General features: G+C 38.3%; 2 long non-coding RNA genes across 5 annotated transcripts in view; one reads left to right on the top strand and one right to left on the bottom strand.

The window, feature by feature from the left end:
* Nucleotides 1–1,374: 1,374 nt before the first annotated feature.
* Nucleotides 1,375–11,859, bottom strand: LOC138241009 (uncharacterized). Its single transcript, XR_011190195.1, has 3 exons — nt 11,808–11,859; nt 4,529–4,745; nt 1,375–2,733 (listed from the first exon to the last, which is right to left on the bottom strand). It is a non-coding gene; the product is annotated as an uncharacterized lncRNA (long non-coding RNA).
* Nucleotides 5,317–27,256, top strand: part of LOC107077735 (uncharacterized) — a 64,275-nt gene continuing 42,335 nt past the window's right edge. For 3 of the 4 annotated variants that reach the window (XR_011190191.1, XR_011190192.1, XR_011190193.1), the window contains exons 1-3: nt 5,317–5,396; nt 11,520–11,571; nt 18,827–18,868. This is a non-coding gene — a long non-coding RNA (uncharacterized lncRNA). Of the gene's footprint in view, nt 5,397–11,519; nt 11,572–11,826; nt 11,908–18,826; nt 18,869–27,256 lie in introns of those variants that run through there. The other variant, XR_011190194.1, reaches the window with a different exon arrangement.

Genomic DNA, 27,256 nt, shown 5'->3' with positions numbered 1-27,256 from the left:
TAAAAAAACAGAAAACCAGGTGACATTTGCTGGTGAACTCCCTCCACTCACAATTTGTGAAGGGAGAGAACAGAAATGCTCAATGTCAACTGAAGGACTCTTACCAATGTTGTCACACACAGATCTGATGCTCAAATGAACCGGGTCTCCACACTATGCCTTCTGTCATCCTGAGTTTTGTACTATGATGGATTAATTAAAAAAAAATAAAAAAGTGTGGTCTCTAGTGCAGAAATGAGACTAAAATATATCTGACCCTTTGTTCTTGTGCCCAGATGGAAAACTGCCAAGGCGAAATACTCACAGTGGTCAGAGAAGGACGCAGAGGCCTATTTCTAGCAGAGTAAGTTCTTTAAATATCAGCAGACACTGAGATTAATATTTCTAACTGATAGAGCATTAAAATAAATGTATCAATTACAACTGCAACGAATTTGCTGAAATATCAGGAAAACGACAAGCGTTTTCTGTAGTAGAGACATTGATATTTTATTGAGGAGAAAGAACCTGCATAAATTCATTATACTGATTTAACTTTTATCATCAGCACGGTTGTCTTCTTGTACTGTGTGTGACCGCTGTTGGAAGCAATACTAGCTGTGATTATATGCTTAGCGCCAGATTGCAGATGCTCTCTGCTGTCGTGTTCCTCTCAAAGAGCCTGGGGAGGCATGTGCCTGCTCACTGAGCTCTGGGCCCTGGCTGTGACACACCATCCCAGCTCATTCTGCAAATCTTCAATGGGGCTCTATGCTGGTGAGTAGGACACCTGTGGCATCACTGTCAAATTTTCAACCTGCAAATAAGAATTTGTCGGATGAGGACATACAGTACGTTGTCCTGCTGGAATGTTGTCACATCAGGAAGAGCCTTGATCAATGTATCGCAAAGCAGAGTTCTGTAGCAAAATATATTCTTTTGTCGAAAACACTTGGAACTCCCCATTGAATAGTCTGTTTATATTAGTGAATCTATCTGCATGTGTGTCATCATGATAGTCTACACAAAACCTTGATTCATCACTTACAACGGACTTGAATCCACCACCGCCAAGACCACCTGAGTTGCCCCTCCAACATACTGTTGACACGAAGGTGTTGTTTTTTTTGATAAACGGGGCATATTAGTTCCAGTAATTTTTCTTGATTTTCACTAGGCTTGACATTTATCAGGCTAAATTACCTCATCTCCTGTGCCCAATCAACTCTGTGCTTGTGCAAAAGTCAACATCCCTAGAGTGTATCCTTGTCTATCATGGATGATCAATGGATCAAAATAATCAAAACATTTAATCAGTTTCCAAAATCCATATACTTTATTTCTCTAAAAACACAAATGCATAAATACAGTGATATGTTTCTTATGATGCTCTAGTAAAATTTAAGCCCTCACCTTGGCCCCCTTAACATTTTGAAATTGGGTTATCATTTGGGCTTTCTTTTAAATCACTTCTAATGACTTATTTAGAAGGAACCGAATTAGGGTGATGCATTTTCAATTTCATTGTGTCAAAGGAATTGTCTCATACTATGAAGGTTAAAAAATTCCCCAGGTTTGCAAACAAACCTTTCCAGACATTAAAATTGCAACAATTCAGCAGAACAGTTCGCTTCTGTATCAAGCTACCTGACTGCCCAGCAATTAATGTGTGCAAACCATTACCATAACAATAAAAGGATAAAAATTGAAAGGCATTTATAAGTGAACTTCACATGATTCAGAATTGCTTGGCATTTACTCTGGCATTTAGACTTATATATTTATTTCCTTTATGTTCATTTTAATAGTAAAACATTTTGTTACTTAATGCAAATGTGGTTGTTACATATAAAAGACATGACATTTTAAAATGGGAAATAAATTGATATAGTCCATTTCAATTGTAACTAGGTTTGGAATCCAGTGCATACTCTATCCAAAATTGCTCTGTGCCCAGCACTGTATTTAATTACAGACAGTAGAGTGTTACATGATAACAGCAAGATACCTTTCAGTTTTCAGTATGAAGCTTTGAAAGTTGAATTCTCCCTCCAGCTGCTAGACTTTTGGAAAAAGGCCTGTATAATTGAACAAAAAGTTGATTTTTTTGGATGGCCTCCCATTTTTTTTTTTGTAATGCAACTGTTCTGGTTCACAATGACTTCAGACCAGACACCACATAATGATATAGATCTCACACCCATTGTAACACACATTTAAACAAGACAAACCTGAAATCTAATTCTACCTCAAGGTACAGTTACACAAGTGTATCAGCCACATATATTTTTAACCTGTAATGCACTGTGTCATAAGGAATGTTAAATGCATTATCTGAAAAGATCTCTGGGGGCTTTTGGAGTGGCTCAACTGGTAAAGGCGTTCTCCTGAGCACGGTTTGGGCTCTCTGATCCAGGTGTCGTGGGCTTGAGCCTGGGACATGGCACCAGCCAGCTGTGAAGTGCCCATCCCAAGCTGCAGTGCAGGACTGGCTGGGCTTCATCAGGAGTAGGGGTAGGGTGGGGTTTATCGGCCGGGGCTGTCCCAGCTCTCAGAGACAGAGCGGCACCTCCAGGAGCCTCCCAGGCATGCAGCAGGGCGAGATGTGCCCCGCCCCCTGCTGGCACTGAACCTGCAGTACAGGGCTGTGCAGCCTGCCACACATTAGGAGACTAGTGGCTTGAAGGTGGGCGGGTCAGAAGAGTCTGACTGAGCTTCCTCCTTGCCTCCCGTGTGCGTTTATGGGGTTTGCACCTGAGAGCCGAGACACGAAAAACACATCACTGGCTAAGTCAGCTAGGCGGTTGTTGCAAAAATAATTGACATTCCATTTTTTTTTTAAAGTAACAATCTAGGAAACAGAAAGAAACTCGACGTGCATTTAAATATATTTAATGTAGTATGTTTTCTAACATTCAGATGGCATGAAATCTATATCTGTGCATTACGCTCTGGTTCAAATTATTGAGCAACCTAGCCCCTGAAGCCTTGAGAATTGTAGAACAGACATATTAAGATATCCTTATAAACCTGAAATGCAGACAGAGACTGATGTCTGGTGTGAAATTAGTACCTGAGGGGACTAAAGAAAATGTCTTATTAAAAACATTTCACCAGGGTAAATGGTAGCGGTTGTTTATTTTTAGCCATCAGTATAAAAGTGATTGAAAATGTGGAACGATTTGATCAGCTGTCTAATTCAAAAGTTGCTGTTTGGGTCAGAGCCCAGTGTCTTAATGTAAGTCAGAAATGTATTGTACAGTATGTGTGGCATTTGTTTTCACTAACTTATGGCTATGCTCATTGCAAGCAACCTTGTGCTAATCATTTGATTGAAACAGCACATCTGGATCTCAGGAGGTGTCTATTTATACATGACACAGACAGCAGAGTCTTTTTCTGGTGACATTCAGGCTCTTGTTTTAACTTGTTTAAACGTTGTGTTGTAAAAGCCATTCACAAGAGCAGAACGTACAGCGTTTTCTCACAAAGTGTCCTCAAAACATCATAGTATGCGGGTTGTACTATGTGTAATGCATACTTCATTCATAAGTTTTTTCTCCAATTAAAGATATTTTAAAATAAAAGTCTGGGAAGGTTCTTTTGGAATACAGTAGAAGAGCAGTTAGAAGTACTGTCAGGCAGATATTCAAAAACTTTCAGCTGCAATTTAGCAATAATCCCCACATATGTCTGTATTCTTACACTTGCTATGGTTGACATCACTCAAAACCTTTTGGCACTGTTTAACCTTTAGACACACTAGGGTGTTTTGGCAGCAGTGCCTTCTAGTTTTGTGCCAGTTGGCTTCTTGCATTATTGTGTTTATTAATAAATGTTAGTGTTCAACAGCTCTGAATTAGTTCTGTCAGTGCCTGCACACACAGTACAACACCAGACAACAGCTTTTTCACTGCAATTTTTGTGACCTTTCCTACTTCCTTTCCTCGAGCACAGTTGAAAAGCTGCAAGGAAAATTGCATTCAGCACTTATCACATGGCAACATAAACACAACTTTCTTACATATTTGTACAGTGTTGAAATTCTGTTGTCATAATAAGACTCCTTCTTCAATGAAAAAAGTGCAGTTTCTTGGACAGCTTACAAAAAACAAACTATATGTTCTACCATCAAGTGATTATATAGGTTATGTCACATTTAAATGGAGAAATAATTAATTCGTTCCATTATATAAGGCTGCCATTATTGGCCTGTCGTTAACAGATATATTATTTCTTGTATTTGTAAAATACTTTCTGTCCCAAAAGAACCGAATGTGCTTTACATATAGGAGAAGACTCATTTCACCGTCTGCTGTTTTGCACCACCTACCTGGATAAGTTGGCAGCCATTATGCACTGATAGACCCATTTCAGATGAAGTGGAGAAGGGAGAAATTTAACTTATTTAATTAAAGAGGAAATTTAGGGAGGCCAGAATGAGCAAAACCCAAAATGGAATTAAGTCAGGACACCAGGAACACAATCCATACTCTTATGAACAGTGCCAGCTTGGCCAAACAGTCAGGACCTTCGATTGATGTCTCACCCTTGTGACAGGACCTCCTAGTGTCCAGTTCCCTGTCACCAAAGCAGAGCATTGGTTTTAGTCCAGAGGCAAGATCACCACTTGCTGGTCCACTCCACCAACAGCACTGACAGCAGCAACTGGGCTTTTCTTGTCCTCCTAGTGCTCTTCGGGCTGCACCTTGACCAGGCTACAAGGTGATAGTGCAGCTAATGCAATCCAAAGTGAACTGTTGAGTCTTAAAAGAAATGCAATACACAAAAAGGGTTGATTATCCAATCTGTCAAACCTTTACAATAATAAAAACTTCCTCAAGTTTATAATGCACACAGTCTCTTATTTTCTCCTATTTACATGCGCTGACAAAACGTTTTAGCTTGATTAAGTTTACTGACAATGATATTGAATGTATGCATTATTTGACATCTCCATTGTTCCCAAAATTTACTGAAATCTTGTCTTGAAGAAAAAACTTGTGTTCCGTGTCAAGCTGCCACTTTTATTCAGTGTTCTGAATCAAAACGTTTTTGTCAGGCAAAAAATTAAGTCTTCTGCTGAATTAACTTATGTGGAATCACTTTTTTTTCTATTCTGTGAGCGTTGATATCGTTTTCATTCAGTTTACATCCGGCGGTATATAGCCTAATAGATTAGGAGATTCCTCAAAGCCTAGACATTTTAACCACAACATAATCTTTACGAGCTTTAGGGGATTTGCGAGAAATGGTTAAAAATGGTTAAATTTGCGTCATAGCGTGCGTCTACGTTCACAGTGACGTAACCCCACATGACTGTAGAGTGGATTTCCCCGCGACAGCAGGACGCCCTTTCGGCATAGAGGAATTGCGTTAATAGAGAGTGCACCTGGGAGACAGCGATCGAATCCCAGGTAGAAACGAGCCAATGACCGTGCAAATAGGGTTGTCATTCACATGCGTTGTCTAATTAAAACTGCAGCGAATGCTCTATCAAAATGTATGTCTCATGGTGGCAATCCCGATGAAAAACGCACTTTTAATAAAAGTTTTACTGGTGTATAATAAGAGCCGAAGTGCTCTGAGTATTGAGAAGGCGTTATGTAATATTAGCAGTTATTTAAGGTCGATTACCGCTTTAACTTAGGTTGCTGGAAAAAAAAAAGTTGTTTTAAATAGCCAGTATGACTATTTTAGAGTAAAAAGCGTTGTGACTACTACTGTATTCCCATGATAGAGAATTCGTCAGAACGCACGTACTTTGAAAACTACAGTCATCCGGTCCAATATTTATCGACGTAACAGATCATTAAAACGTATGACTCACACCAACCAGTAATAGTCATAGAGGAAATTTTAACACTAAAGTTGTCTTCGTGTCTGTTAAGAAGACCGAGTCGGCACGTGTTTGCGATAGGAATGCTACAGGCGGTCCGGTACCAAGGCTAAGTTTTGAGATGAACGCTTACTAGGTTTGGAAATGCATCTCTGGACTCAAGATAGGAGGAAAAGGTCATATAACACATTTCCTGTTGCTAGGTAACACTGCCTTTTAACCAATTTTATCGTGCAACTGGAAGGGTTGTTATTATTATTTTTTTAAAGATAGGTTGTCGTGCTTCCTTGGCAGTTCCCATCCATCTCAAAGTCTGGTTTGGACGCATGCTTGTAACGCCAAGTGATCTCCGTATTGAAATCTCGCACTTGTTCAACAGTAGGGTGCACAGTTTATACTGATTTTTTATGCTCCAATTTAATTTTTTAACAATGATTGGAAAATGCTAGCGTATCTGAATATAGTGCTTTCTAATTAAAAATTGGCCTTTTTGTACCGTTTTGCTGGCACGTGAAGTTTTCCGGTATTTTTGATTCTGAACTTTTCCACCGCTTGAAAAAAAAAAGGTTAATGCTATCACTTCTTTTTCAGAAAAATGGTATTGTTACTATTTGCTGTAAGTGAGCTGTGGCCACTACATATTTCCAACTATATATTCTGCTGTATTTCAGTGGCTCCACATTAAACATAGAATTGCATTTCTGCTTCTGCCTGTTATGATCTGTTAGACTTTATAAGATATTGGTGAGATAATAAAATCATTTTGAGGCACTTTTCAGTATTTTGAGAAATATTTGTTATGTATATGTGTAGTTCTGCACACCAGCCTTAGAGGAAACAGCAGAAGAATTTGTCTTCTCAAATTTTTACAGCTAGTTGTTTATTGTGCTTAACGTTGTTAGCTTGCCTAAACATTATAATCAAATATAGACAGAGCTACAATATTTAGAAAACACTTTTCACACCTCCTTATTAAGCAAGATGATCAAAATTATGACTCATCACTATACCATTGTTTTTGCTTGTTTTCTGCTGTTGTTTGAATAGTCATAGACAGCTGGTATTAATACAATAGGCTGAGCCTGGGGAATTAATGGTTGATTTATAATATGCTACAAAGGTATCTGTCATCTGGAACAGTTAATGCAGTGATATATAACGCACGTATTTGGGGTGCTACAGTGTGGCGTCTTTGGGCACAAAGGCTTATGTTTAAGGTAATAGAAATTATTTTTAACAATAGTAAGGAAGTCTGCCAAAAAGATTGCTTTTTATTTTGCTTATGATCCTGACAGGATTTAAACTACACGAAGCTGGGATATATGTGCTCCTTCTCTCTTTGTTCCTATCAAAACAACACTAAAGCACTTATGCTCCAGGGAGATTTGTATAGAATCTGACGCTTGTATCAGCTCTGAAAAAAAACAACAAAATTACAGTCTGAGGTGATGCAAATGATATCCTTGGTGCATCTTCCCAATGCTCCTGTGAGGATCCTGACAGCTGATGCCTGGATTAAACAAAAAGACCAGTAACTTATGACTAATAGCTCAAAGCAATCATCTCTCATTATTTCAATTACATGGGTAAATGCATGCAATCATGTATCAAATCACTTCTCCCGTTTGAAGAGGTTCTTTTCAGCACAGGATTTCTGCCAGGGAAAAAAAAGTGCAAATATTTACATTGGTCTTTCATCAAACTGCACCTTTGTTTGCTAAAAAATAACCTCATGGCCACAGTTTGGAGCAGTGTTTTGGAGGGGGGGGGGGGAGCGAAAAACAATAAAAGTGATTCTTTTGGTCAGTGATTAATCTGAAGATGAGACGGGTTCGCTACCTGAGTTTTCAGACTCCTGCTATCTCAGTTGTCAGAATGGTAATGGCAGCTCTTCCCCCAAATAACGGTACCTGCAAATCGAGCTCTACTGGCCAATTCAGGGCTCTTTAGGCACCTATGATTGATGACTCCATGACTAGGAGAAAATTGCCTGCAATGAATAATTCATCAAGCTATCTATTTGCTGTTAAAGTAGCTGACAGGAAAGTTCTGACACTGTCTGGGCACAATCCACTTAGAAATCACTTGCAAGTAAGGAAATATTAAAAATAGCTTAGTTGCAGCATAGTAGCACAGTATCAGGTTAGGGCTTTTTGCTGTCTGAGATTAAACATTGCAGAAAACATGATCATTTCTTCCTATCTTTTGTATTACCAGCAGAAAATGTTCTGATCAGATAAAGAAGCAGTGCCATTTCTATTGACTCGCTTTGCAGCTGTACGATGTTCTAGTGCAACAGAGGCTACTAAATTTCATGTACATGAGCATATGTATATGCTGTCACAGACACTATCATTTGTATGCTGAAATACAAATTTAGAGATGGGTTTGCACTGTTTAGGATTTGCATGATAATAAAATCTTAATTGCCACTCTGGTTAAGTAACACAATTGTGGCATTTTATTATGAACCATGGCTTGTGTGTGTGTTTTTTTTTAAACATCCGAATGGGCTAAATGTTACTAAATACATCTAATTTAACTGCACTGAATGAGGGAATAATAAGACGGAATACTCCACTGGCAAAGGCAATAGCACGAAAAACCTCCAGTGCACCAGGATTTGTAGGTATCTGGGGGCAGACATTTTCTGTAACCTTGCCTGTAGAGCAGAGCTTTTACAGAGCTAGTCTGGAAGGAGCTTATTACAAACAGATGACACTTATCGGTGAACATCTCAGACATTGCCCTAGACCTTACCCCACTGCCCTTAGAATAATCCATATCCATGTAACCATCTGTATTTTCACTGTCTTTTACTGCAGACAGATAAAAATATTGATCTGTAGATTGTCAGGTTTTGTAAAATGTTTAATGTGTTTGATCAACAGGCATGACAGAAATATGGATCTGACAGAGTATTTTTCATTTCTTAAAATACATATTACTTGCTTTTCAAAGTTGACAACATTCCAAATGTTTTGATATCTGTCAGTGTCTTCCAAGACTTTTGTATCTTTATTTGTTAACCTGTCCCTGGTAATTTCGTTTATTTTTCTGAAATATTCTTTCATACATTCCAGACAGTTTTTCAGTAAATTAATTGAATTGTGTTAATGGAGCTATTCTTTAGTTTAGGCAAAATAATTAACAAAACAATAATTAAAAAATGATAGTAAAACAATTAACAAAACTGTCATGAATAAATGCTTTTCACAAGTGAATGTGAGAATGATTTGAAATTGAAGCTACTCTGCTGAACGTCTATGGAGTGATCAGAATCCACCATTACTTTTGTTTGATAGACAAATTATATTTTACCTATTTAAAAATACTAATCTACTACTAATAATTTAATAAAATAATGACGCTAATAGCCAGCCATGACAAAGTCAATATCTTCAAATGACTGTAGCGTGATACATACGTCTTTGTTTGAAACAAAAAAGAATGAAAGAGGTTCCACAGTTCTCAAAAGTAGCACAAGACAAAGTGAATCTATTTTCTATTGACTTTGTGACACAGCCAGGGTCTTTTGTAACTGAATTCTTCCTTCCAGTGTCGATGTCCTACAGACAGAATTTTTAGCCAGAACAAATTCAAGTGCAGCTCTCAGATCAGTCGAACCCAAGAGACAGGCACAAGGGTAGGCCTACCTCAATTGCTCTTCCCCTTGCATTAGCCTTTCCTGCTCAGGCTCCATCGACCTGTCAGAGACATCACTGTGATTGACTGCCCTGGCAGATGTGCTGCTATAACAGGTAACCTGATCATCCAGACCCATCTGTCTCTCAGCCCTCCTCAATTCACACTTTGAAAAATATTAGAGATTGGGAGGAGCTGTATTCTTTGTTAGGAGGGGAAATTATATATATATACTGTATATATTATATATAGTATCTTTGCAATTTGCAAAAGATTGCCAAGATAAATAGATACCGATAAAGGGATATGCATTTTAATTTTGAAGGATGATCCATAGATTAGCGGCTTTATTATAGTTGTCAAGTGGGGTGTTTAAAAACAATATTTTTTCGCTTTAAGTACAATAGGAAGTCTTTCACATTCATTGTGCTTTCAGTATGCCATGCTATTTAATGAATGCATTTTTTTTTAAGGAAAAGCAATTAGAGAAGCGTGTGAATATATTAAAATTAGTATGAAGGCTTCTCAGACAGATGGACTGTTTAATTGTGTGCAGCAAGAGGAGGCTGTCGTGTTCTGGTGGGGAGGGAGCGTTTTTGTTTGTCCTGTTCAGTGCCCACAGCCTGGCAAATGTTGTGACATCATTGAGCTGAATTACCGATTGCACTTGTTCTGCAATGAGGAGCTCCAACAAGAACAGGCAGAGCGAGCCTCTCAGCACTCTGAAACGCTGTTAGCTAATTTACTACTGTCACTGTTTTTGATAATGACTTCCCACCAAAATATTTTGCCGAGATTGTGTACGAAGAGTTTTCCTTCTCTAAATCAACACCCCTAGTATGTTGCCTTGCAAAATCTATCAACAGCCTCCAGTCAAGGGAGCATTTCATCTCGTAGAGAGAGAAGTATATAACACTCTCCCAGCCTGGGTGTCACCAAGACCTTCTGCGGAATCATTCTCAGAAGAATGCACATTGGCAATAAATGTATGGTTCACAGTCACTGAGTTAAAAACAACACGCTGAGTGCAGGCAGGGATATAGAGGGGGAAAAAAATAAGTGAGAATCCAGCAAAACAAATGTCAGCTGACACCCAGGCGAGGGACTAGCTATATGTTCTTCAAGGCAATCGATTTTTCTTTCTCCAAAACATACTCAATCTGTTTCCCAAGCAATGTTACATAAAAAGCTGGAGATGTACAAACAGCTTTGCCTGTAGCAACAGTGCTGTTTTTCAGCTAGAGCAAGGTTAGCCTACAAGCTTGTTTCTCGTGCAGTTTTTTTTGCTGTTGCTTTTTCATTGTGGATATGTAGGAAATATGAAAAGATAATGACAATGCTGTTTGGGGTCTGTGCCTTGTATTTTCTTTTGGCATTCGGTTGATTTGAGAAATGATCCATGTGACAACTGTAACTGTAGCAATAAAATCAGATTTATGTTTATCATTTAAGCCAGGTATGTAGATTTTTAACACAACATCGATAACATTACAGAATCCGCTTTGTTTATCTGGTTACTTTAGAAGTCATCGGAAAATGTCTTAATATTTTCCAGTAACTATTAATATCCTGTGATTTTTTTTCTTCTGAAGTGCACATTATGCAAGATTTTAAAGATGGATTTCTGCATTTGTATGCACTATGCATCTTGCAAAACTGCATCATTACAAAAAGTGTTAATGAGATTGTTTTAGTGTGGTGGAGGGTAGTGCGAAGTTTGTACGGAGATGACAGCAGTTAAGACTATTGCATGAAGAACCAGCAGTGAAGCACCTTTGCACCTTGGCTGTTAGTGTTGATCGAAGCACATCTCTGATCCTGAAGATAGCAATTACACAGCAAAAAATAGCATTGACTGTGGTTAAAATAGTGCCTTAAATGACAACACACATACTGTATATAACATACAGTATATAGGCTCTCCACTTCAGAAATGGCTTTTATTGCTATGAGGTTTATGTGTGCCCAATTTCATAGTACAACAAACTACATTGAAAGAGAATAAAGCTATTAAAAACTGAAGAGCCATAGAATTGTTTGCCCTTTGTTTTCATAGATACAGTACAGAGATGAATCACCGATGCCTGCTGTTCTTCACATTTAAAAAAGTAAGACACTTTTAAATACTTTGACCATGCCATGCATAATGACAGTAGATATATCACAATGTTCCAGGAATAAAAGAATATTTAAAAGCTTTATCAGTCTATAGTACACACACACATAGTGCATATTCTTGCTAGAAAGGGCATATCTTATTTAATTAGCAGTAAACATAAGTGTTACTTGTTTAAAAATACCAATATGCTCCAAGTAAACTCTCACTAAGCAAAATGAAACTGACCTGCGTTTTGTGTTCACAGAGGCCGTGAAACGACTGACTCCTGTGAAAGTGTATATGATTCTTTCTTCCGTTACTGTCTAAGTAACCTGTTGTGTTGTGGGGTGTGTTTTTTTCACACCGGAGTGAATTAGTGATGGCAAGCACTCCATCTGCTGGTGCAGAGTGCACACAGCAGACAGCCAGGGTTAGAGCCCCAGGACAAGTCTGTATCCCAGCCTCAGCCACAAGATTCCATCTCCCTGCTTCACGGCTTCTGGGGCTGTTCACCCCTCCCAGCAGAAACCAGTTCGAGATTGACGTCTCCTTTTTTGTTCTTGTTCACTTATTAATGTGTGCCTGCATCTCCCACATGTGAACAGCAGTTTGCAAAAGCCAGGAGCTCATGTCACGCTTGCAGGCTAGTGCAGGGGAAGCCTTTAATGAGAGAGACGGAGCTTGTCATTATGTAATCTTCTGAAACCAGAATAATGGTTACATGTTTGCTTATGAATGTTTGCATGTTGGAGGTAACATATGCTGTTCGATGCCCTAGAATCTTACTGTAGAGCAAGATTCTGGCATTTAGTCTAGATATTTAATTATAAAAACAAAACTGCTTTGGGTTAAAAGGTTCTGTAGTTTAATAAATCACTTGTGGATAATGGAACTAAAGATGTCAGTCAGTTTGTGTTAAGTCAGGCAATTGCAGTAAAGGATATAATAGCCCCTTTAGCTAAGAAATACTTGGTAAGGTTCCAGAATCTGCAGAGGCTATGAATTCGCATTTAATAATACTTAAGACGTTAGTGTTTATTTTTTCTCCTCTGTCTGACATGATCTCGCATTTCCCAGTTGCTGCTCTTTTTTTATGTTCAATGTAAAGTTTTTCAGCTGTGGCATTTTGTAGCACTGCAGCATCTGCGACTGTATGTTTTACCTGTGACTATGAATGGAAACATGCTCTGTGACCAGCACCTTCTCGGGACTGGGTCCACTGTTTATAGTCAACAGAGCTGAAGTGGAGGCCTATGGCTCCAGGTTTTTAAGTGGGAGCAAAGTGAATATAATGCATCATTAAGTGGACAAGTGCAACTGTCACAGAGCGCACCGCATACTTTCTGCAAACAGCTAGAAACTGGTTGCATTGCAGGAATTGCATGAGTTTTACGGCCAGTGCACACCCAGTTTAAGACTCAAGGATAGTTGGGACCGTTGATTCAGTTGAACAAACCTAGAAGCAGAACAACCTCCACAAATGAACCTTTCTTTTTATTTTTACATCTTCTCCTGTACTGTTGCGCCCATATTTTAAAAAAAATGATAAATTTATGTTCCCATATGTTAGCATGACTTCTTTTCAGATAGTTGTGCTGAAGAATGAGCATTAACTTAGAAATTTTAATTCTGTGAACTAAGACCAGTCACATCCTGGAGATAAGGAATTCAGCAGATCTGTCTGGGTGTTTTTGAGAGGTAGGTGGATGTAATGAAGTTTTTTTTCACAGGTCTCCTGAAAGAACCCCCTATGCTAGTTGACAGATTGCTACAGCCTGCAGAAGCAGCTAGAAACCTGTGCATTTGAAAAACAAACTTAAGGAACAGATACAGATTTTGAATTTCAAATTAGGAAAAAGATTTTGATAGCCGTTAGGTGTGCGTTGACTTTAAAAATTTGGTTAACCTTTGAAGAAACTTCAAATGAAAAACATGTTTTTGTGTGCATGTATTTAGAATAACCTTTCTTTTCATATAGTTTAGAATATAGGAATGTCTTTCCTGAACCCTGTTCCATGCGATTGAACTCCTGTAGATTCAGTAAGACCATTGAACGTGATGGGGTTTATTTTATGTACTGATTTAAATCCTGTCATTTAAAGGGGGCCATAAATCGAAACAATTCCAATGCAAGACATTTCTAATGGAGTTTTTGTTGTTGACCCGTTGAAAGGGGGCGGCAAGTGGGGCACTTTGCAGTGTAATCCACGCAGGACAACGAGGTTAATACTCTTCCTTTCATCCTTGGGGAGCACTGGGACATGTTGCTGAAGGACCTGTCAGGGCAAAGGTGTGGAGAGTTGTGTGGCCAATTAGGTCTCGTTGAGCTTTATAGCCAACCGCATAATAGGAGAGACGGTTTCTGGTGCTGCACACAGATTGTCAGCTTGTGCGCTTCAAAGAGGAGATAAATGTTGAGGGATTAACCGGTTTCAAAGTACTTCACTTCCACACATCGTCAAAAACAATTGAAATATCACTCACTGAATATTATGTGTGCAGAGCCGCAACATTTATAAGAAGCGACCACTGGGAAGGCTAATCAGGATGCTGAGGAGACTCCAGTTTAGGCTTTTTTTTTCCCAAAGACACCAGGAGGAGTACATGTGTACATACAAGAGTCCTCTTTACCCGCATGGCTTGAGGAATTCATCCAAGACGTCTGCTTTAGTGTGAAAAAGAAGACACTTAGGACTAAGTGTAAATAGTCATAATTTATTTACCGTGACATCTCTTAAACATGAGTGAGTGAATGTTTTAAATACCAGCTCTTAGCTCTCGCCAAGGTCAATCACTTCCCTTTGGTCTCAGGCCTTTCCCAGCCTTGCATAACTGAGTAGTTGTGGTTTTGCAGACATGGATGCACATTAACAGTTAAATTCTTATTTCATATTTCGGCAACAATTATGACATTGCCGTGCATTTCCTAACTGACTACTTAGCTGGAATAATTGCTATCCTTTACCTCCATAAACACTTGAAAATGTCAACCGCATTGCTGAAACCTAAGCAATTTTATAGATGATTTAGACAGCTGAAGAGCCGCAGCAAGGGAAAGTTTTAGGAGTAAAAGGAAGGGAGAGAGAGAGGGAGAGAAACCAGCAGGTGTATGAGATGGGCAAAGGAAATTCAAATTCCGCACAGAGAGAAGTTCAAAGAGTCATCCCAGGGGCCTGAAATCCGTTCTCTTTAAGAAATAAAAATATTTCTGCTCTCGATTACTGGAGCCAAGCACACTTAGGACCATGTTTGTCTATGTATGTTTACAACAGCTGTCATAAGAGTCACAAGAAACAAGAAGAGTAATGTAAAGGTATCCCTCCCTTTTGCTGAATATTTAATGTGGGCTGCAAGAAAGAAAGCACAAACATTCTTCTTCTCCAGTGCTTGCCTTTCTTGCCCTCTTCAACTCTCTCAGGGGACGGATGGGTTTCTCTGCCGGTCACTACCAGTGCCCATTTACTGCTTGATCTGTGCTCTTTACTCTTGGCTTTCTTCCTGTCTCCTGAAACGAAATTTGCTTCATTTTAGCCACCTCAAAGCAGACTTGTGTGTATATATTTTCAAGGAAATTTGATTGTCGGTATGGATTTTTAAATCAGTTTTCAGATCAGGTTTAGAAATATGTAAACTGTTGTGTTATTTCATCAGGCAGCAGTGGAACACATACCTCAGATGCTGAACATCCAATACTATAAAGCGATCTTTGAATGAGACGACTAGGGTATAAGTAGATTAAAGTGGCCATAATGGGAAAACAAGTACCCATTTCAAGTGCAATTGGAAGAAATTTAAGACAAGGAAAGTTGCATTATAAATTTATTATCAAATTGAGGGTATTTTCACACTCATTGTGGCCTGAAATATGAACCTATATTTTCTGTCTTTGGTTTCCTTTCTTGAAGTTTCCTTAATGTGCAGAAGATGTAATACTTTAGCTCAGATTACTGTTGTAGGTTTGTAAGCCAATGTCTAAAAAGTTCAGATTTAATTTGAATCGACCAATGTGCATTAAAACCACTGTTCTTTGATACAAAATCATATCTGACCTTAAAGTGAATGTAACAAAACCTACAGATTCTACAACATCCTGCTATTTTCTGTCTCTGTAATCCAGTTGACAACGCTAGCCATCAGCTGCAAAACAGTTTTTTTCATTTATCACAACAGCATAAGCTACCTTTAGGAGATGGAAAAGAGCCTACCAATGCAGGCTTCAATTATGCATGAAGATTCTATATCAGGTCTCATATACCCTGACAGAGGAGCACTGATTGCAGGAGAATGTAAGGTTGTGCTCTTAGTGCTCTGACAGTTGCTCTACTGTATTCCTGTTTTTTTCTTTTACCTTATTTGTGTATTATATATGTCATACACTGTATATAATGTAACAGTTGTCACAGTATTCTGATTCTCAATCATATTTTCTCACAGCAAAAGCTGCAGTATGTTTTAAACCTTAAAAAAATAGCGCCTAGGGACTAGCACGCTTACAAAATACCAAAGAAAGTACTCCAGAGGTTTTTGTAGTTTCAGAAATAAAAGCCTGTGCCAAAGTGTTATTATAAGGATGTTATGTACACCGTTGAATATCTGTTAAGGTATTTACTTTTTGGTTAAATAATCAATAGATTTTTTTCAATAGATTCTTGTTATGTCATAGAAAACTGACCTTACTATTCATTGCATTTAATAAATGCAAGTTTGCCAGTTATTCCATCCAGTTGTTCAGTCTTAAATGTCATTTATAACCATAATCTATAGAATGGAGCACATTTCATATAGATATATGACTATATGAGAAGAAAACGGTTTCACGTTGAGATATTAAAATTTGATAGTACTACTGCAGTTTCTAATTCCGTACCAATGAGAATGTTTGGGATTAGCCAACTGCAAATAAGCTCTATCTGCACATCTAGGCAGTGGCTTAGTTTATGACGCCTCACTGCCACGCCAGTGATGTGAGCTCTCTTGAGCCATGCTTTTGAACTGAGGTGTTAACGGAGGCCTTAAACAGCTCATCCCCACCATTTACCATTTCTTAACATGGCAGTGTTGTCATGCAGTAAAATTGATCAATATTTTAAAATACACTTCTCTTCAAAGATCAATTATGATGCTTGCAACTGCTTTTAATTTTCAGAATTTAACTCCCTCCCTTGCTGTACAGTCAATGTTTTGGTTTTTACTTCAGTGGAATAAATGTGTTTGCTTTCAACAGATGTGACTTTGAGTGCACTGGAGAACACTTTATGCATTAAGCCGAGAATTCTAAATGAACATGCCCTTTAATGATTTACTCAGCCCAAGCAGACACTTAAAAACTGACACTGAAACCCAGAAAAATTACTTAAAGGATCAGTTACATCTAAAATGATGGAATCAATAACAATATTTTCCCTGGGACTCTATCTCACTGATAAGCAAAATCTTCCCTTAAAAGCCACATTAAAATTTAATAGCAACCAGTTTGCTTCAGCAATTGATAATTTCTGGACAGCTGTCCTCTAGTGTGTTGAAAACTTGTCTTCTTTACCATTTTAGTGTCATTTACTAATTGTTCTTTCTTCGGATACATGATCCCATTGGGTTGAATCCTACTCTTATAATACAGTAAAAGGCTTTTTTTGGAGAGGTCACAGGAAAACATCACACAAGTCTGAATCCCTTAATGCATCGGCAGTGTGTTTTCCATGAGTTTGCTTAGTGTCTTGGTTCTGCTAATCTGCTGATTGTTGCTTATCTTCATTGCTGTATTTTCTATGCATTCATATTTAAATAGTCCATTCTGTGAAAAAATGATTTTATTTTAATGCCATTGAATACAGATTGGTTCCATTTTTTCATCATACTTCTACAGTTTTAACAAGAGTTGCCATCCACTGGCTTATCATAATGAAGTATAAGCATTGCGAATAGATTGCAGTTTTTTTTCTTGCAATGTCAGATTAGCATACAAACGGCTGTTGCATCTTATCATAATGATTATATTACTTTACACCGCTGATCAAAACAATGTTCATTACCAGCTGAATTTCACATTTTGCCAGAACTCCCTGCTTTGAATTAATGTTTTTATAAAAGCTTGCTTGATTTACAGAATACAATTCTCATTTTAAAGCTTTAGTGAAAGATGTAGTGCATCTAGAGAACAAAATACATTTAAAAAGATTTTTAGCTGCAATAGTTACAGTCACTATTTTAATATCGAAGCCATGTTAAAATGTGTCAAATCAGATCCTTTTTTTCCTCAACAGTTAGATATTTGACGGGCCTTCTGTGTTTGAGAAAATGCAGCAGCTTGCAACAGCACAATCAGTTTTTCTTTGTTACACTGGATAGCGTAAAGTAAATTTGTAATATTTTCATCAAAGCCGGCAAGGCCAGGCCCTTTAAGTACTGATTTCATAAGAGCAACTGGAGCAATTACTGTTGTCCCCTGGTTCCTTTATCGGTGTCTCAGAGGAGGTGAATGGGGAAAGATTATCTTTCAAAGAACTTGCTCTGATTACAGTTGCATTCCCTGATCACCTAACATGACTGCAGAGGCTTGCAGTGATAATGTAGTATTTATTAAAGACAGGCTATTTAAGAGGATCAATACATTCAATCTTAGGCTGCGCTTACAGGCTTTGAAGGCTAGAATAGCTGACACAGTGGACATACTATAGTGGCTTGTGGTAAAACATTCCTCACTAAGCTTTTTTAATGTGCTTATCTAAATCAATAAGGTTAACTGCGTTTGCCAGGATAAGAGTCAATAAAATTTGTATTTGTTCAATACAAGTCATATTTTTAAAATACTTATTGCCTGTTTCTCTCCTTCTTCAGTTAAAGGGCATGCAGCTCCTAACAGCTGACAGATTATCAGTCCTTACATTTTCAATAGTGATCCTTCATGGAATTAAAACCCCACTCATTAATTAAAAGGCTGTTTCCACCATTTTCTTTTTCAGGGTGATCAATGTTTTCCATCACAAAGACGTGTTTCATCCCATTAGTATATAAAATACATACAGTGCTTACATACACAGAGATATTGAATGGCTTGCAGGTGAAATATTTTCTTTTTCATTAGTGCTCAGTTCTTTGTTGAATTTGTTGTTGAAAAGGATGATGTGAATCACTCTTGGACTATGTACCAGACTATTGAAATAGTATACTGCACTGCACTGATTCCCTTAACGCTGAGCTTAAGCTGTGCATGTACAGTACTAATTAACATTTTCTTTCTTTTTTTCTTGTCCTTCTAAACTGTGCAGTATAGGAGCTGAAAACAAACAGCTGAAGCCGAATGACATACAGTAAGTGCATCCTGTGAATATTCTTACTCTGTTAAACAGCTCCCCTATAATAGCCCAAACTTTTAGCAGAGCTGTGCCTCATACATTTCGCAGTGGTTATCTGTAAAAAGGAAATTATAACATGCTTATTGGGGGGTGAATACTAGTATAACAAATGTAAAGGTCTTCAATTGGCTGTAATAATAAATGCATTATGCTGCAAACAGATGAACTAATCATTACCTTGCCCTCAGACCTGAGTACTGAACTACTGGCATCGAAGCTGCACATATTTGTTATGTAGGCCACAAATAAAACAGTATAATGTTAAAAGGGGACAGACATTGAGTGCAGTATTTCAGCTATGAAAGCTACACAGGCCTTTTAAATCACTCACAGTTCAGCTCTCCACTTCCTCTGAGTAATGGTCTTTTATTGGAATAGGAACCGTCATTTATCTACTTACAGTTACATCACCAAGGGACTCGGTTTTAACTTTCTTTGCTCGTTTATTGGGATTCAGTTTCTGTTGTTTGTAAAAGCTGTTTTCCACATTTTTGTGCCTGAATAAGACAAAAAAACACAAGAAGACAATTTACTTGCAAGTAGACGGATTTTAAATTAAGTTATTGGCAATTCTATACTATCTTTATTCATTGCTTTCCCTGACTCGCAGTGGTTTCAGAGAAACAAAAAGGAAATCTGTAACTGAGCTTTCTTGTTTTTCCATGTTGATACACCTCAAGGGCTATCTTAGTAGCACCACTGAAGTCATTAGGGAGGCCTTCCAATCTTGAGAGTGCCTCTTAACCTCTGAATTCCAGTGCACAGAGTTATTGTAGTTCTTCCATCAGAGGTGAGGTGCTTTTGACCTCTGACAGAAGACCTTTTAATGCTTTTATCTGAATCTACATTTTACTACTGACAACATAAGTTGCTCCTTATTCTAGGCCTTCCTGGTGCATTGTTGCAATTTGTATTGTACAGTTGGTGTAATGGCTTTTACTGTAGGATGGTGTGTTGATTTAGCACAGTTTAGTCCGGTTGAATGTTATAACCTTCTGCATCTGAATGCCAGTGTACAGCAAATGGCCTTTACGTCTGAAGCGAACAATGCATTTTCTTTCATTGTTTCATTATTTTTCAAGGTTTCATAAAGAACAATCATTTTCTCTCTGTCGTTTCACTTTGAATGTGTGAACATGTGAGATCCGTTGGAAAACAACATCGCGACCACCCTGAATGCGCACATAGGTCGCGATTTTAAATTTTAAATTCCCGTTTTACTTTTAATGGGATCTTGTCCATGGAAGTGGGGCCACCTGGTGGTTAAATATAGCACTGCTATTTATATGTTAGTAACGTTTAGAAGAAACCCTGCGTACAACATACAGAGAGACGAAGATTTTGTGAGCAGCGATTCTTTTTTTTCTGTTTTATATTCACAAGAAACATTATTTAATCAAAACAAATGACTAAACACTCCAAAACAAACAGGACTTCACATTTCTTCAGTCGGATTTTTTAATTATGATGACTTGAACATTTTGTCTTCTTCCTAGTCCCTTACAAGCATGCGCAGCTCTACCGAGCCTCATTTCGTTGTTGAATTGTCCTTATGCAGCTCTTCCCTCAGTTCCTCTGTTTCCCCATCCATCCCCTCGAGCGCTCTGGGCTCTCAGCCTCCTGATGTTCCACCTCCACTTTATCCTTATCACCACAATCTCTGGAGAGGCCTTCTGGAGAAGTAGGTTTTGGTACCATATGTGCAATGTTGTGGTCCTTGCTGGCCCTACAACTGTGTAGTTGTTAAAAATCTTCTTCTACATTGGTCTTCTGAGGTCTTCAAAGAATTTGACACCAGTGTTCCTTCTTTATGTCATGATCTTGTCTGCTCTGGGAAGCAATGCAAGACTGGTCCCGCTCACCTGTGGAATGGGACACCTCTAAGGAAAGTGCTGAAGTGCTGTCAATTGGATTGGTGGAGCAGTAGGTGGAGTTTATCCCTCTGGACCAGTATTTTCAGACCAATGCCCCAGTGTAGTGACTGAGAGCTGAGCACACTGTGTTGTTACTTCAGAGACACATAAGATTCTGACTACTTGGTTTTTGACCACAGCGCTCTAGTTAAATTGATAAATTCTTACTTCTCTACCAGATCTCTCATGTAGTGGAGCTGTAGGCGCTTAATGATTACCTTGCATCTCCCTTGAGGGAGTAACACTTCAGTTTATTTATTGCAATTAATTAGATGTCTGCTGTGGGCTGGCTTTACCCTGTTTCCATGCCTGTACTTTGTGTTCTAGTGACATTAGATAGTATTTCATTTTTGTATTGTTATCTGAAATTCGTGAAAAGGTGGTTTATCATCCAGAATTTCAGGAATGTTGACCTAGTTAAGAATAGACCTTCTTTCAGTCTTCTGTAAGAGCCAGAAGGAGTGGTTCTCTTTCTGCTGCATAGCCTGATACCCAATGATCTTTATCTGTCTTTGTACAGCAGGGTCCTTGCTGGATTACATGACCCTTGTTTCATCTACTGCTTTTAAAATTCTGACTCTAATGTTCAATTGATGGATTGCACACCTTGTTTACACTTGACTGCTACTTCAGCTTCAGCCAGCTATGAAGATGTTATCACATCACAGAGGTCTTGGAAACCCTACTGGATTAAATTGGTTGTAACACCCAGTTATTGTTTTCCTCATGCAGTTATTTTTTTATTGGTTGCTTTGAATTATAGCTCCAAGTTTACTCTTTTCCAATTTGTTTAAATTCGTTGCCTTTTATACTTTTATTGTTAATTTTTTAAATAATCAAAAACCAGTACAAAATAAAACATCCCCTCTCATTCCTACCCACAATGGCGTTCCTAAAGAAGGAGAAAAATAAAATGAAAACACCTATAACTGATTAGGCTGGCATGTTTTTAATACAGCGGATTGTTTTCTGTTCTAAATGTGAATAAAGGAAAAGTTCATACTCCTCCATAGGCTGCACCACTGTAGTTGTTTTGCAGTTACAATAATTAGGATAAAAAATATTACTTTATGGCTGTATTTCCTCAAATGGTTAATATTCTTGAGTGATTCCATGTTGAAAAACTGTGGCTCTTGGATTTAATATATTATTGTGGACTGGTTGACACAAAAATGTATGTAGTAAGATCCAAATATCTGAAAGATCCTTGTAGTGAGTTTGTGCCAAAAAGAATATTATTTTTGCATCATGATGACTTTCCTTAAGTTCACTCACTTTGATTGTTTGCAGCTTAAGGACGTTTGCTCTGTTGATCACAGTGTTCTTCACAATGGGTTCTGCCAGCCCAGCCCCACCTGGTTAAACCCCAACAGGAAAATATCAATTAATCTCCCTTAACAGAGCTGGAGTAGGGGTAATCCTCTCATTAAACTGTTTGAACTTTTCAGCATGTAAACAAAGGAGAGATAATTGGTGATTGGGGTTGTCTTGTTTTTGTGGTGAATCTTCAAGAGGCTTTAGGTTCAGCCTCTTTGTAGCAGCTATTGTTTCTCATCATTTCCACTAATCCTTTCTTGTCAGGCCATTAGTACACACTGATGACCAAATACAGGGTGTGTAGTCCGTATTTCATTTCAGTATTAGGCACTATATTTTCTTAATTTTGTTCCCACCTGGAGAACTTTAAAACCTTGAATGTGAATAATGATTTTGTGCAGAGAATGGTCACTACCAGAATGCAAACTAAATTCATAACATAGTGGCTTGTGTAAAAGTGCTATACTGTACATACCCATAATATTCCTGAGCTGGTTCTGGGAGATTGCAGCTGTAGAGTCTTCTCTTTAATCTGATAGACCTCTTGTACAATTTCATAAGCAAGGAATTGGGAAAGGATGGATTTCATTTTCCTTACTTTTTATAGACTTCCATCTTGTTGCCTCAGTTTATTTTGATGAAGTGTCCAGCCCCATAACTAGCCAGAAAATCCATCTTTCTTTTAATTGGTTTGGTTTCAGCATCCTGATTCAAGACTGATGGCACAAACACTTCCAATATGCGATTATCATTGAGATCAACACTTCAGAGTCTCCTGGTGACCTGGTGGAGTCCAGTTTGGCATTGTTCTTTTTGGTTACTGTACTAATGCAAACAAATTTTTATTTTTGGGGGCATAAGAAGAGTTACAAATGTAAGAAAGCTGTTCGGCTTATCCAGCCTACTTGGTAATTAGTAGCTAATTGAGGTGAAGATCTCACCCAGTCGCGTCTTGATAGAAGCCAGGGTACCAGCTTCAACCACATGCCTGGGTAGATCCCACAACCCATAAAAGAGAAAGAAAAATTTTGATAATTTTACAAGTGGTAAATAAACTAGCCAGTTGACCAGCTAAATCGTGTAAGTTCTATGAACATTTCCTGCTTATGACAAAAAAATTGGTTAAAGCTTGCAAGCACTAAAGCAATTAAAACACCAGGGGTTCAAACAGTCAATATCATTTTCCAAAATGTGTTTAATTAAAATTAATCATCAGCTGCATTATATAGCCTCCCGCAGTGAAAAGTGGTACACTGATTCTCACACCGAAACGGCTGTCTTCAGGTTTGAAGTTCTCCAAGAGATGATTAAAGCTTTGAGACAACTGTGGACAACAAACAATAACAATCCTTTTTTTCTCTCATTAAAAAAAAAAGTTTTGCTTCTTGGGTTTGTTTGATTCCCAGAGCCACTGCATCCATTTCACTTGCACCAAGCTCAGCCATTTTTGAGTGTCAGTGTTTACTGAATAGGTTCTGAAGTTCCTAGTCCATATTAATCTATCGGAGTCCTTATGTGTCAGTGCAGCTGTGTACGTTTCTGACTTCTGCGTAGACCTGCTGTCATCCTAGAATTTCCTGTGTTCATTAAATGGTTCATGCCTACACTAAGGTATGAATATGTGGGATATTAGCCGTAAAGCTGCTACAAGGGTAAAAAAGGCTTTTTAACAAGAAACAAAGAGAACCCAAAGTGGCTTGGAGCTGAGGGCTGAGCTGAAGGATTACAGTGGGGTAAAAGAAGCCTGTGTTTGTTTGCAGACAACCTCAGAGCCTTTAATAATGGCTTGCTACCTGGCTTCATAATAGTTGTCAGTAGGGGGAAATACAGGTTAAAAGGGTTAAAAGAGTCTGTTTTCATTTCGTTACTTCTCTGTTAGGGGGGCTTAGTGGCCATCGCCCAAAGGAAGTATGACGTCCTGGAAGCCATCGTCTGAAGACCGCGCTGCTTGGGCAGCTGTACACCAAGGGGCATCACCTAGTGCTGGGGATTTATTAACAGCTCATTAAGTAGATTTGTGCGAACCTCCACTTTTGCTTGTGACCTTTCAGGATCAACCATCAGGTTTCTTCCTGCCTGTGGAGGCTAAATCCCAGCTTTGTCTTCCAGGGAGCCCTGCACTGCACTGCCCTGCACACTCCCTGCTGGCAGAGAGAGGCTCAAGGGAGAGGAAACCTCTTTCCTACCCTAATGAGAGACATTGTTTTCCAGCACAGTTTTGTTCTCTGCCCTTGCTTCCTTTGTGGTCAGTTTGGTGGCAAGCCGCTCGCCCTGGTTGAAACTAGACAGCAACAGCAGACTTTTTTGCCTGTGCTGGAGAAACTCATCCAGCACCAGACTCTGCAAATACCAGAGAACTATCTTCACACAGTGTTCATTTGCCAGAAATTCACAATCTCATTCTAATTAATGCGAAGTTATTTTGTTTAGTTTTATTCAATTTTTTAAGCTTGTGTTATACAGTAGATTGGTTATTCTGTCCCACTGGGTTTGTGTGCTGTTGAACGATATCAGTCATTTATTTCACTCAATGTGGCATAAGGTTGCATTAATTCTGACTTTATTACTTCATGACATGTAAATACAAGGTGTTTCTTTGAAAAAATAATTTAGAAAGAGTTAAAGGAAATGAGACACAACAGTGAAATGATAGAGCAGGCCCAGCAACAGAGATCAATCAGCTAGCTCTACACACTGTTCCCCAGAGACACATCCTCCTCAATTCTTAAATAGCCTTTGTGGAAACCAGCTTTTACTTAAACATTCGTGTTTCCCATTTCACCTGTTAACACTCTTGACAGCTATCGTCATGAACGAATTGGTAAAGTTCATAAACGTTGCTTTGTAAGGTCAGATCCATCCAATGCGAGGTACTGTAGCTGTGCTGATCAATTGGATCCAACGTAGTATTCTGGAATTTATTAAGCCTAATGCTAACCATTGTAATTCAATAAACTATTCTGAAATCTGTTCATTTACGTTATTAGGTGAATGATAAAGTAAAGGAATTCCTTTGGCAAGATACAGCAGCATTGAGTACTGAAACAACTGATGATCTCAAGAGCACATCGGCATAGAAAATTACAGTAGTGACCAACCTTCTTCTTCTCTGTATGTCACACATCCTTCGTCTTAATTAGCTTTATCAGCCTAATGAAGATGGCAGCACAAACAGTTCGTCTCACAAACATCTGAACATTTTCCTGCTTGATTTAATTTTGTTTGCAATGTGTTAGACAAACTGACACCGGAGGGTAAAAGTATTTATATTAAATGTCAATGGATGCATTTTTCAAGTACAGGTCATAGAACACGGCATCACGCAGAAAGGCAGATGGTATCAATGAGCAGACGTTTCCCATACATTTGCGGTGCACCTCAGCTCTCCCTTCTCGTATACTAGGCCTTCAGTTTATCTTGCTGTTTTACTGTATGACATTAAAGCAGAGAACAGAATAGTCAATGATTCTCAGACATGGCCCAAATCAGCAGAGCCGGTGTCAATATTTTTCCAATATAGATAGATGTTGAACATGCTTAATATTTTTACGGGAAAACAGAGGGAGTGGGTGGGGGGAGGGACAGGGAAAACACACTTACAGTAACTTGCGTTGCTTTGGGGCCAAAAAGGTCTCCAAAACAAATAAAAGCTATAGGCATCTATTCTGGCCACTTTTAAAATAGTAATGAGGTTGTTGTTACAGCCATATTGAGCTAACGCTAAAAGAGGATCCTGTCGTATCAATAAATTCATTGATTCCTCCCTTTCCTATAGTCAGTGGACTAAAGGAGAAAAGGATCAGTAGCCGTTTGACCTTCAGTGTGTATTAAACAAACACCAGATGGTAAAGATTCAGCAAATCTATTATTCCGTTCCTGAGAGTGGTGCCCCCTCTCTTGCATCCTGCTGAGCCTTTATCTCTGTCTGTCATAGTGCCAGTGCTAGCTGAGCATTGCGTTTCATACATCGCAGCACCCTAAGGGTGTCCATTAGCTTCATTTACTTTAATCTTTAATAATCCAAATCCAGCCACATTACATTTTGGAATTACCTAATGGCATTGAGGATTTAAAAGGCAAAGGAGTGAAAGAAAATGACAGGATTTAGAATGTTGGTTTCTGAAATTATGTGGTTTAATTGGTAGGACACGGCAGTATTTCCTAAGATATGATGTGGGGAGAAAACTTGACTGTTTTCATCGTTCTTTTAAGGCAACAGTTATTTCTTTGATATTGTCTTGGCATGGGAGTTTCACATTAAAAGGTGATGCATCCAAGACACTGCTTGTCTTGAATTAGCATATTGATTTTTTGTTATTTTGAATTGTTTTGAGGATCAATTGGTCTTATGGTCCTCTCCTTCATAGGTGCATGGTCTGCTTATTTGTTTCAGGTTTGTTATCCTTTTGCAGTTGCAATTCTGTCTTTTTGTATTTTCACGGGTTTTAGGTGGATTTCTGTTCATATGTTTTAATTTTCATTGGAACGCAGGGATTCCGTTTTTGTTTGTATTTAAAAATATTCCTGGTTTAGTTTTTAAGGTATCCATTTTCATTGCTTTGCAGTGTAGTGACACTGCTTCAAATCAGAGTACTGTTCTGTGCTACAGAGTTGATGAAACTGCAGATTTCATAATTCATAATTCATAGCTGCAATTGTCAATACATGTTATTGTAGGTAAGTCTGAAAACCATGCTGACAGTGTAGTCTAGCATGACTGCCAAATTTTCCTTTTTTTCATTTAATCTTTTTGGTTTAAATTGGAATCTGTCAGGATTCTGAAAGCAGTGTAATATTTCTCATTTTATGTTCCTGGTATTTCCTGATTCCTCTTACTGATTCTACTAAATTAGGTTCATTTTAAAGTTCTGAATTGATCAAATTCTGTATATGGTATGGTAAAAGGTTTAAATAATAAATTATGACTTGACTTTGCTTGCAGTACTGCATTTGACTGCTGTTACACTGCAAATTAAAACGGGGGGTGATTCTAGTCAAGAAGGCCTAATCAATATCCTAAGATGAAAATAGGAATTGCTCATTCTTAACAATATCTAAAATGTGGTAGAGTATTACCTAAGTGACCTAAGTCCTTTCAAAATCAAACAGTTGG

This window comes from Lepisosteus oculatus, chromosome 8 (assembly GCF_040954835.1).
Source record: "Lepisosteus oculatus isolate fLepOcu1 chromosome 8, fLepOcu1.hap2, whole genome shotgun sequence".
Lineage (NCBI taxonomy): Eukaryota > Metazoa > Chordata > Actinopteri > Semionotiformes > Lepisosteidae > Lepisosteus > Lepisosteus oculatus.
Note: the sequence above shows the minus strand (reverse complement) of the source record. Positions and strands in the feature narration are given on the sequence as shown.